This window comes from Akebia trifoliata, chromosome 8 (assembly GCF_017979445.1).
Source record: "Akebia trifoliata isolate Shusen 1 chromosome 8, ASM1797944v1, whole genome shotgun sequence".
Classification (NCBI taxonomy): domain Eukaryota; kingdom Viridiplantae; phylum Streptophyta; class Magnoliopsida; order Ranunculales; family Lardizabalaceae; genus Akebia; species Akebia trifoliata.
Window position 1 is genome coordinate 44,468,415 of NC_141382.1, and position 13,376 is coordinate 44,481,790.

The 13,376-nt window shown below is 31.5% G+C and overlaps 2 long non-coding RNA genes across 3 annotated transcripts; one reads left to right on the plus strand and one right to left on the minus strand.

Moving 5' to 3' along the window:
* Nucleotides 1–783: 783 nt before the first annotated feature.
* On the minus strand, nt 784–8,155 carry LOC147397060 (uncharacterized). 2 transcript variants are annotated; one of them, XR_015181150.1, is made up of 6 exons: nt 8,017–8,155; nt 4,810–5,722; nt 4,138–4,215; nt 2,922–3,101; nt 2,057–2,100; nt 784–1,084 (listed from the first exon to the last, which is right to left on the minus strand). It is a non-coding gene; the product is annotated as an uncharacterized LOC147397060 (long non-coding RNA). The 2 variants fall into 2 exon arrangements; XR_015181151.1 differs by lacking the exon at nt 2,057–2,100 and having other exon boundaries at nt 8,017–8,154.
* Nucleotides 8,156–10,512: 2,357 nt separating this feature from the next.
* On the plus strand, nt 10,513–13,376 carry LOC147397061 (uncharacterized). The gene is made up of 3 exons (XR_015181152.1): nt 10,513–10,867; nt 10,957–11,251; nt 12,766–13,376. It is a non-coding gene; the product is annotated as an uncharacterized LOC147397061 (long non-coding RNA).

Here is a 13,376-nt window from a genome sequence, read left to right on the forward strand (position 1 = left end):
AATGGAACAAAACTGTGAACAATTAATTTTATATAAGGCTCAAATGCCTTTTAATAGACTGCTCCCTGTTAGAATTTAAAAATATGTTAAACGAAAAGCTGCAAGAAATCATGTTAAATAAACTAGAAAAAGTTCTCAAAGCAATCGGCTCCGTCATTAACAAAGTCTATCAATTGATTTCCATGACCTGAGACCTGGTTGTTTCTCTGTCCAAATTAATCAAAATATGATTACAAACATAGTGCCACTTGGGTATGAACACTACAGTAAATTTGGGATATAGCGCCGGTCGCAGACTGTCGCTATAGGGTAAAACTGTTGCAAATACATATAACGTCAGCCACTCGGGCCATTGGTGATCGTCGCTAAAACCTCCATGGCTAAATGTATTACCGACGGCCAATTATTTACAAAACGTCGCTGTAAATGGGACTTATAGCGACAGCCACTATTAGCCGTCGTTATAGGGTATTTTTATAAAAAAAAATGATTTTACACCTGCCCCTTCACATGTTGCTGAATATTGCATATATCCCTATATTTTGAAATTGATGACCTAGACCCCAACTAGCAATATGAAAAGACCCAAATGCCCCTCATTTTCAACTTTCATAAATCTAACTATTTTTTGAATCACATGCTGAAAATTGAACCCACCCCAACTAGAAAATTGAACCCACCCCAGCTAGCGACATGAAAGATCCAAATAGTTACTGTATCATTGCAAAATCTGTTCCAAACTGCCAATTAGCCTGACAAAAAGATAAATCAAATACAAATGAGTGAAAGAACTTCATGGAAAATTCAAATTGGTTCAGTCCTCATCAAACTACAAGCTCCACACTGAAATATTTCCTTGTTCTCATTTTCTGAATTTAGTTTTTATTTAAGAAACACCACCAGTTTTATATGAATATGTACACAAATTCTACCTCAAAGAACAATTTTATATCTTGTTTCGACCATCTTTCCTTCATCATCAGGGTTTACAGTTGCTTCGTCATCATCGGGGTTTAGACCTCACATTGAAGCAAAGGGGTCATCTTCATCATATGGTGCATCCTGAGCAAAAGAATTACTAACACTGCATAATAAGAATAAAATATAGTTACACATAGAAACTAATAAATGGAAACTCCAATAAGAAAATGAGCCTATATCTTATCCATTTTGAACTTGTCAAAATAGTAACATATTTATTTTAGATTGAAAGTTTGTTTTCTAGATGAGTAAAAGATTTACAATGTTCAAGACACTTGCCTACAATATAAAGCTCTACATGGTAAAAAGCCAGCTGAAAAAGCACGGGGTGAATACAAGTAATGTTAAAAACTTCTTATTCTTCTCCTCTTGACGACTTTCATAAACACAAGTACCAAAGATTACTTGAATGCACAAGATTTCGATTTCCACACGTACCCAAAAGTCAGATTTTCATTTTTTATTTATAACATGTTAATGCAATGTCCCAAAAACCCGGTGATGCTTCTATCCATTGCTCAGGTGCTCCTTTCATGGTGCTCATCTCTCAGTAAAATGGCTAACAAGCACAAGTGTGGGTGCAGGTCACAAACCAGAACGAAAGCAGGTTCTCATTTTACCAATATATATTTCAGAACTAATCGTGGCTATCACGTCTCCTAGAAATAATATGCATTCCATTACAATAAAATGTCATTATATAGGAAAGCAGTTGTGGGACTACCACATTCAACAACCCTTTAAAATCCCAAATTAATGCTCTTTTAAAGACAAATGAGCAATGTCTTCCCTTATTGCCCCATTGGTTGATATATTCATTGACATAGACTCAACAATCTTTCCAGATCAATTTAGTGGTCAGTTTTTCTGCAATGTAGAAATGGGTCTTGGCCCCCTAAATCTACTCCTATCACCAATTTGAATTGTCCATGAAAAGAAATAAGACAACAATATGCCATGCTCCATTTCCATGGTAGTTTGCAGTATATAAAAGCAAATCAATCAACAATACCACAACTAATGCAGATAAAAGGTAATTGTAATTTGTGGATCCTTTGGTAAATATTCCTAATACCTTTGAATGGGAATAGACTTCTTCGACGCTACTGGATCTTTATTCTTCAAACAAGAACATGAAGGTGTTCAGCAAGACAAGCAATGACATTGAAACATGCAAATACTAATAAAAATACACAATGCTGGTGAAGACAGCATTGTTATTATTTCTACTATAAAAAGATTTATAACACAATTAAATAACTTGGATATGTACCAACATTTGTTCCTTGGCCTCTACAAAATTGTATCAAATAAGACAAAGAAATAATAATAAAATAGATTTGTTGCATAGGGTGGCAGATCCCAACACGCTATCCAAGTGACTCATCTAACAACAACACATCTTAATCCAAAATCAGAAACCAACAAACAAGAAAAAAGTTATGTAAGATTTTACCAAAACAAGCAAAAATAAAAAACAGCTTTAAGTATTTGTTAAAAATCTAAGAATGTTTTCTAGTTTCTGATTTAAGATTTTTAATAGAGATAGATACCTGAATGAAACTAGAGACCAATTTAGGCCAATTAACATCGATGTAATATACATGTTCCCACACTTAATTATATGTTTTATGATTATGAAAAAAATCCAACCATCAATGCATCTCATGAGCAAAATAACACACTATTGAAATAAAAATAAATAAATACTATAACATCAAGCATAATCATCAAATCCTACATTAAGCAATGAAACCAAACACAAACAATCATAATACCATTGAAATTAACCATAGACCTACAAAAAAAAATTGAATTAGTATATCCATAAAAAATTGAATTATCCGTAAAAAATTGCACCAAGTATATCAATTCTCTGAACTTGCCAAGTAAATCAAAATCAATCACAGGTTCAGATTGTATTGAGAACCTCTACATACCTTGATCTTCCCAGCAATCAAACATGCCTCATGTGCACTGCAAATAGACAATCAGCCCCTTAGGCAAGAGGCAATATCTATACTAGCCAAATAGAGAGTAGCAAAATTTGGAGGCATTTCTGCAACTTACTTGCTTGCCCATAAGACCATTAGTAGCTTTTTCTAGCCAACTGTCAGTTACTGCTTGCAATGCAAAGAGACTAGATTCAGCTTAACAAATTGAAATTCAAGAGTAAATAATCACTACAACTTAAGTGACTACTTGTCTATTAATACTCTTTCTTGAGCTCAATGCTCCATAACTGTAAATAATCACTAAAATAGCGTTATGGATCGAAGGAGAAAGATACAATTATTTCTGTTGTGGGCTCTAGTGATTGGGTTAAGCGTGTCACCCCATAACACATTTTCCCCCAATTTGATGGATAAAAATAAAATGAAGTAAAGAGTTAATCCCTAAGCAAGAATATCCATTTCACAATTAAAAAAGACAAAAAGAGATTTAAATTTACCATTCTAACAGTATTGGACAAACCAAAGAATTCAAGTCTTAAACCTACCAAGGCATGTGGAATCTATATCATGACTACAATACCATACCTTCAACAGTCTCACTTCCTCATATGAATTCTTTTTCCAATTCAAGCCTTCTATTTCAACCTTGGGAGGATCAACTTACAATGTTATAGTAGAAGCACAAACATAATAAAAAGTAAAAGCTTTATGCACTTCAGTGTCATTTAAGCTACAAATACGCCCTCAAGAGTTTTATAATACTAAAGTTTCATTCACTAAAAGAACAATGCAACACAAATAGAAAGCTAATAAATGCACATAACAAGATCATACGAATTCAAATAATCACTTCATGCCCTAAATCTAAATAATAATAACAAAATTGTGTTGTTCAATTCCAAGTGTCCTCAATCTAGCTCTTGAAGCCAAAAACATTATTTTAAAATTTGAACAGATTGATTGACCAATTCAAATCAGACACAAACTTTGGTGGGTTGAGCTTACTATAAAATCCCAAGTTTTGAGAAAATCAAACTACTCATACGTCCAATTGAGCTGGTTGGATCAATTTCCCAACTAGCCCAACTGAGTGAGTGAAGAAGTCTGTAATCTTTGATCGTGTGGCGCAAATGGTATCGATCGATACATTCCAATATTTGGAACTATGGTTAGCATAGGATAGGGGTATTGAGTCAGATACCTTGTGAGCAGGAAAAACATCTCCTTTAGTATATTGAACCTCAATAAGGGTTTTCCTCACTAGTCCCGGTTAATTTTCCTAAGCAAAGAAACAACAGACCAACCATAAGAAGAGCAATCAATCAATTTAGTGTGTATTTACTGTTTATCAGATACCAATTAAAAAACTAAAAAAGAATGAAAAGTCCAAAATAGATAAATAGCCCTAAGCATCTACGCACTTGAGATTAAGAATGGTAGAGCCTCTCTATTGAGCAGTATCGAGATTTCTCGATGAGCCTGAATTAATGGAGGTTGATATCTCAACTTCCTAATAACAGTGAGAAAGTATATATGTGTATCGAGGACATTTAGTGTTCAACAACAATTCCTCATCTTTACAGTATAGAAGAAAAAAATGAATCAATTTAATAGACAAAAAACACATAAATCTAATCTAATATGATCTCTAAAACAGCAGATCATTACAAAGATGCAGGAAATGTATCAATCTAATATAAGCATGAAATACCTCGAATTCCTAATTTCTAGCAAAATTACATTGATAGTCAATTAAAAACCATATGACACCAAAGAAAAATCAAATTTTATAATTTGATTGGATTTCCATGATTTGATCGGGTTGTTCCAACAAAAAATAATCTAAAAATTGAGAAAGAGATATTGAACTTACATATCAGGATATCCTTGGGCATCATCGGTCGCCTCTCGTTCCTGAAACTTATCTTTATCCGATTGGTCAGTTGTGTTTCGGACTCGGAGACAACATAGATGAAATTCAAAGAAGTGTAGAGAAGGAAACAGGGCTCATCAAATCTTCGTCTGCTTCATAACCAATGTGAAACTAGCTGAGGTGATCGATTAATAGATGGAACAGGAATCCTAATTTGAAGAGTTCATCTATTGATCGTATCAGTTAAGAACTCTAAATTGCAGGGATTTATCTAGATCGAAACCTAGAGAGTTGAAATCTGATTTCGTCTGAGAGAGATCAAAACCGAGTTCAAATCCGATTAAGTTTGAGAGAGATCAAATCTAATTGTGTAGAGAATCTAATAAAGATTTAAACCCTAGAGAGTTCAAATCCGATTGTATGAGTAAACCAAGAGAAATCAAATTCGAATGCATCTGAAAGAAAGAGTCGATGTGATTATAAAGATATAAAACCCTAGAGAGTGGAGATTACTGGAGAATCATGGATGGGTGTGGAGCGCAAAAACGAATGATGATCGGACCCAAACGACCTCAGCAAGCGAAACCCATGTCGCTGTTATTGGGACGACAGATGGAATCAATCGCTTAAAAACGATTGCTTACTACTGCTGTTTTTTCTGCAAAGTTGAAGTCGTAATTTAGCTAGGATGACATACTGGAGTGAGAGGCGGAGAGATCAGCGTCGATGTCAAGGGTGAGAGGCAGAGTGTTTTTGACTGAGACGAACGACGGTCGAAATTTGTCGTCGCTATAACCAATTTTTCCTGTGGTGACAATAGTCCATTCACAAGAATAACTATCCAAAAAATTTAATAACTACCCAAAATGCTAATAATCTAAACAATGCAAGCATCTACAAGAAATGTGAAACACTAAGTAGGCGTTTGGATAGGACTCCTTGGCTACTTCTTACTCTTGCGGGGAGTTAGAAGTCGTTTGGATGCGTTTGTATGAACTACTCCCTCGAAGAGTTACTCCGCGCAAGAGCAAGAAATTACTCTTTATGAAGAAGTCAAGAAAACCTATTTCTCAAAACTCTTCTTGCGGGGAGTCAAAATCTAACGGTTTGTTTTACCAAAATACCCCTAACTTTATTAATTTTCTATGAAAATATTTCTAATTCATTTGCCCTTAAATCAAACAAAAGAAACATTTATTAATATTAAATTATTTTTTTTTAATTTTGAGTATAATGGATTTAAACACATTATATTAATATTTAATATTTAAAATATTATATTATATTATATTAATATTTATTATATTATATTATATTAATATTTATTATATTATATTATATTAATATTTATAGTTAAACACATTATATTAATATTTAATATTTAAAATATTATATTATATTATATTAATATTTATAGTTAAAATGTCAAAAATAATATAGTTTGAAGGCATATTATGACACTAAAAGACAGTCTGTCAATTTTTTTTTTAAATTTGAGTATAATGGATTTAAACACATTATATTAATATTTAATATTTAAAATATTATATTATATAATAATATTTATTATATTATATTATATTAATATTTATAGTTAAAATGTAAAAAACAATATAGTTTGAAGGCATATTATGACACTAAAAGACAGTCTGTCATTTTTTTTTTAAATATTATGTCATATTTTGTCAAAAATAGTCAGTCAAATTTTTTTTTAAAATTTTAAGTATAATGGATTTAAACATATTATATTAATATTTAATATTTAAAATATTATATTATATTATATTAATATTTATTATATTATATTATATTATATTAATATTTATAGTTAAAATGTCAAAAACAGTATAGTTTGAAGGCATATTATGACACTAAAAGATAAAAAACAGTAACTGGTATAATATAAGGGTATTCTGGTCTTTTTTCTAGAAGTCATAAGAAGTCAGTATGGTTCCCAAACAGACTTCCAGCACAAAAGTACTTCTGCCAGTACTTGATAAAGTTGATTGCCAAACGCCATTTCTGCACAGAATTACTTTTCCAACTCCTCCATAGAGTACTTCAGCTTCTGTTCTTTGGAAGAGTAGTTCTGCTCTGGTATCCAAACAGGCCCTAAGGTGCTGTTTGTTAAACTGAAAAAAATAAGTGCTGAATAGCATTAAGCGCTAAAACTTATAAGCGCTGAATTTAAGTGCTAAAAAAGTTGTTTGTTTAGATGCTGAATCATGTTTGTTACACATTGCTGAAATTGATAAATTGTCTTTGTTACCCTTACAATCATATTATACATTGTTTGCATGTTTTAAATGCTTATTTATTATCAAACACAATAAAATATATTATTTCTTATAAAATTAAAATACAATTATTTTTAAATAATAAATAATACTCAAATCTTCAATTTATAAATAATAATTTCTATTTATAAAAGCCCACAAATTTCAAATTAAAAATAATAATGTCATACAAGTCATCAAAATTTGAAATCAACTTTAAAAAGAACTTAATTTTTTATGAATAATTTTCGATGAAAATGAAGGATGTGTAATTATAAAAGCACCCTATGAATTAATAAGGGCAACCCACACTATAGCCATTTTTTGTTTTGTTTTATATGGATTAAAATTTTTGGAATGACCAAATTTTTAGTGAGGATAATTTATATGGTCTAGAGATCATCCTCACCAAAAATCAGTTTATTTTGAAACTTCTAAGTCGTTAAAAATAGTTTTCAAAAAAAAAAAAATGGACAATTTACGATTCTTGAACTTGTTTTGATAGGGTTAAAAGTTTCAAGATGTGCTGATTTTTTGTGAGAATGATCTCCTCATTGTAGAGATCATTCTCACCAAAAATCAACTCATTCCAAAATTTTAACCCATATAAGACAAAATAATTTAGCTATGGTGTGGGTTATTAATTTGTGGGGTGTCTATATACTTATCCATGGGATATAAGAGGTAATATCCTTTTAAGAATAAGGGCATAGTTGTCCATGCTCAAAAAAACAAAGGGCATACTTGTCCGTGTTGAAAAAGCGAAGTGCTTACCGCTTCAGCACTTTTTTTCAGCATCAAAATAGTGCTGAATTTTTTCCACTTATTTTCAGCAATAAGCACGAGTAAACAAACGTGCTATTTTGACAAAAGTGCTGAATTTAATTTTTTTCAGCAATAAGCACTGAAAAGTAGCGCAAACAAACACCACCTAAATCCACAAGTTAAAAAACAAAAAATTTAATAATAATAATTATTATAATGTATGCCATTTAAGCAAACTATTATCCCCCAAAATTGGAATGAGGTATTCTCTTAGGCATCACATATCTTCTCGCATAATCCCACCAACATTTTTTTTTTCCTTGAATCCACATTTCTTGCAAGAAATATTTCCGCCTCCAAAGGATTGCAAATGCACAATCGAGATATCTGATATCGAATCCTTCTATCTTCATCAACTCTGCGCACAGCATGTTTGCTAATGACATAGGATCTATTAATTTTGCAATATGTTCTATCCTAACATTCATTCCTTTAATCATCTCTCATAGCTTCAACGGTATGTGTCTTCGTATATTGTTGCCTCTTATGTATAGGAAGTATCAGCCTCTTACCAATACTAGCATTCGACACACTCACTCACTCTTCAATACCATATAAGTTTACATGCTCATCTACTGTCATCTTTGCCATCTCCACCATCAATCTTGTCAACATCAATGCAATTGAGTCCACAAATAGCAAAGCTTCCATTGGGGTGGTCATTGCCAAAGATTATTGACAATTTCTCGAAATCCCATTTGGGGCTCCTACCACCAAACCATTTGAACTTGTCAGATGAGTATAAACATAGTAATTTAGAAGAAAATTATGAGTTTTAAATTACTTTGTTTATACTACCTAATTTTAAGCCTCGAAAATAAGCTTCTGTCCTTGACCCTGCACTTACTAATGGTGTATTTGATAAGAAAAATTCGAAAATGAGAGTTTGCAAGTTGTTAAAGATTGTGTTTAGAAAGGTCTCTCAACTCACTATAATTGTAAACCCGCCAACTCTCCAACAGTCCAACTTCCTTAAATTGAAGGGGTAACGCTTGCACTCATCCCTTTTCTTAATTTTTATTATTATTACGATATTGTGAAAATAATAATAAATTAAAAATTAAATAATAATAAAACTTATATTGCTATTCTATTCTAGTATAGTAATGAAAAAAGAAAAGATAAAAAAATAATCAGCAATAAAAAAATTATTTATAATAATAATAGTAAAATCTATATTATTTTATAATAATAATAATAATAAAATTAAAATTAATTCATAATAATAATTATAAAACTTATATTACTATTTTATTACATTAATGAGAAAAAAAGATAATTAACTAATTAATTAATTATAATTATAATAATAAAATTTACGAAAAAAACATATATTATTATTTTATTATAGTAATAAAAAAGAATAGGTAATAAAAATAAAATAATAATAATAATAGTAAAGTCTATATTACATTAAAAAAATTGTAACACTAAGAAAAATGATTAAAAATTAAATAAAAATAACAATAAATAATTTAAATAAATTTAAATTTAAAATAAATAAATAAGAATTTCTCTTCTACCTTAATTAAGAAGTTGGACTTTTTTTTTTTTTTTGAAGTTGCCTCCTATCACCTAATGGAGTTGGAACTCTATATAACTCCAAGGTGAATTCTTGTAACCAACCAAACATAAAAATTATAATTAGCATTTAGTGTCAACTTTCAGAAGTTAAACTTTCGAGAGTTGAACACTTGAAAGTCCAACTCTTACTTGAATTCTCACTTATAAAACACACCCTAAATTTTAAATGATAGTTTAAACATACCCCCTTACTTTGCATTGGATATTTGAGATACCCCTATAATTTTAAATTGATGACATATCCCTTGGCTTCACTCTATTTTAAAATTAATTTTAACTTTTTCAACCTTAGCAGACTAGCACACGTTCTATTTGTTATTATGACTAGAAGGAGGCATGTGCAAACGCACATGTCTCTAAAGGATTTGGTTGTAATTTAAAATATTGTTAAGGGTGGTTTTGAAAATTATTTAGTAAAAGAAGAATATTTTTGTAATTCTAAATACTACCGAACGTAATTTTAAGGTGCGGGATTGCAATTTTCTTTGTCATTGACTAAAATCATCATGATTATATTAACTTTAAGGGTCCCGTTCAGCACCCTAAGTTTTACCACACACTTTAACAAACGTGTTTTGTCTTACATGGGTTAGAAGTTTTGGAATGAGCTGATTTTTGGTGAGGATGATCTCTATGGTGAGGAGATCATCTTCACCAAAAATCAGCTCATTCCAAAACTTCTAACCCCATCATAAATGGTTTATGAAAAATGGACGGTCCACAATTTTTCAACATGTAAACATGGGGCTAAACATTTCGGAATGGGCTGATTTTTGGGGAGGATGATCTTCTAATCATATAGATCATCCTCACCAAAAATCAGCCCAATCCAAAACTTATAACCCATGTAGGACAAAAAACATTTGTTAAAATGTGTGGTAAAACTTAGGGTGCTGAACATTTCCCTAACTTTAAATGTTAAGGTGGGGGCGTTTATGATAACTCAAATTTTGGTGTCCAACTACTTTTTCTCCGCATTCTCTCATTATAATATAGAAGAAATTCATAATAATAGTAAAGAAATGAAAGAAAACCTTAAATCATCTTTAGTATAAAAAGAATTATGACAAAATAAATCAATTTTGGGTATCCATCGGATGGAACATGGCTGATGCTTTCAATTCCTATCAGTTGAATTTCATTTTAGACTAGAATCTAAACGATTCCAATAAAAAGGGAACTAAAACCAAGTTTTCGATTCTAAAATGGGTATAGATTGACACCCCTATTGTATTATATATTAGGGGGGCAGGCAATGGGTCGAGCACCTGGTTTTCGATCGATTCTCTCTTTCACTCAAATTTCCAGCCGTTGAGCACCTCACCTTGTGTTCTTGTGTCTGGGAAGTTTGGCTGGTCTGCCAACATGAAGAGGTGAATTTCTGTCATTTTATTTGGCAATCAGCGGTCCACGGGTATTTGTAGCTGTTTTCGCTGATCCATGGTTTCCGAGTTCCTTGCAGGCTGATGAAGGCACAATCGCTCGGTGACACATCTAGCTTGGACTATATGAGAGGCAGAAGGGTTTTTGAAATCAATCCAGAGCACCCAATCATCAAGAACTTGAATGTACGGTATTTGTAGATCATCTGCTTTAGTGGATTCGTGTGTATGTGTATGGAAATTGATGAATGTGGATGTGTGTGTGTGGACAAGTACCGTTCGGAGAACAACAATCATCTCATTCACTTTTCTACTTGTGAGATTTATGGGAAAATGACTGGAAGTTTCCTTGATAAGGATCGTCCCCTTCATCGGGTATCTTGATTACATCTATTTCAATATGCATCATGACATCAAAGTGTTTGTATAATGAATCTTGTTGAGTTTATTTTTGCGAACATTAATTTAAATAAGGATTTTGGAAGCTGACGAGTATTTGCGTCATTTATAACTTAGGTGCTGTTTGTTAAACTGAAAAAAATAAGTGCTGAATAGCATTAAGCGCTGAAACTTATAAGCGCTGAATTTAAGTGCTGAAAAAGTTGTTTGTTTAGATGCTGATTATGTTTGTTACACATTGCTGAAACTGATAAATTGTCTTTGTTACCCTTATAATCATATTATACATTGTTTGCATGTTTCAAATGCTTATTTATTATCAAACCAATAAAATATATTATTTCTTATAAAATTAAAATACAATTTATTTTTAAATAATAAATAATACTCAAATCTTCAATTTATAAATAATAATTTCTATTTATAAAAGCCCACAAATTTCAAATTAAAAATAATAATGTCATACATGTCACCAAAATTTGAATCAAATTTAAAAAGAACTTAATTTTGGATGAATAATTTTCGATGGAAATGAAGGATGTGTAATTATAAAAGCACCCTATGAATTAATAAGGGCAACCCACACTATAGCCATTTTTTTGTTTTGTTTTATATGGATTAAAGTTTTTGGAATGAGCAAATTTTTAGTGAGGATGGTTTATATGGTCTAGAGATCATCCTCACCAACTCGTTAAAAATAGATTTCAAAAAAAAAAAAAAGGACAATTTACGGTTCTTGAACTTTTTTTGATAGGGTTAGAAGTTTCAAGATGTGCTGATTTTTTGTGAGGATGATCTCCTCATTATAGAGATCATCTTCACCAAAATTCAACTCATTCCAAAAATTTTAACCCATATAAGACAAAATAATTTAGCTATGGTGTGGGTTTATTAATTTGTGGGTGTTTATATACTTATCCATGGGATATAAGAGGTAATATCCTTTTAAGAATAAGGGCATACTTGTCCATGCTCAAAAAAACAGAGGGCATACTTGTCCGTGCTGAAAAAAGCGAAGTGCTTACCGCTTCAGCACTTTTTTTCAGCATCAAAATAGTGCTGAATTTTTTTCACTTATTTTCAGCAATAAGCACGAGTAAACAAACGCGCTAATTTGACAAAAGTGCTGAATTTAATTTTTTTCAGCAATAAACGCTGAAAAATAGCGCAAACAAACACCACCTTAGTAATTATTGGGCAATTAGTCTATTTGGTGTTTAGCGAAGATGAAATTCTGGTGTTTATGCAATTTTTTTTAGGCACTTTGGTGTATTAAAGGCACCTTTTTTTTTTTTTGGCATTTATGCGATCAATTATTAGATGGGTAGAGATTAGAAAGCACAGGCTTTTATTTCTTTGAATTTTCAGATTTTGAGGGGAAGGTTGGTAGTTGGGAAAGGGACGGACTGACCTTTTTTTTTGTTTTTTGTTGATTATTCATAAATAAATGTGATCATAATTTTTTGATGGGTCAACGTTGATTGGTACAGGTGGAGGATCTGATGCGATTGATGGAAGGAGAGCATGTGGGGCCCTTCAATCTTGGTAACCCTGGGGAATTCACCATATTAGAACTTGCTCAGGTGTCTCTCCTTCTCTCTTTTCTATTCTATGTGATTTTTTGTTGTTGAGGGTGTTTTTGTCAATTTTAATACTCTTTTGTACAAGACCATGGTCAAGGAGTATGTCATGAGTTTGAAAACATGGATTTTTTTCCCTGGTTTAGAATTGAATTTAGACAGACCATTGATAAATGCTAGGTGACCCCATTCTGTGGGCATAGACCCAAAAAAAAAAAAAAAAAAAATCCAAAAACTGACAATTATCTTGAACTCATGGGCATAGGTTTTTTATTATCTTGAAGCCATTCTGCATGTCTTAGGTCAGAAAAATTCCTTACTGTGTTGGCAGAATGCTTCAAGTTTTAGGCTCTTTTAATAGTGTTTGATGACATAGCGTGCGTTTTTATCACCGCAGTCTAACTTGATAAAATGAACTTACGAATGTTTTCTTTAATTATAATGTACTCTGAACTACATGTGCAATAAATTTTTGTCACAGTTCCTAAATTCTGTTCTCAGAATTTGAAGCACATCCTTAC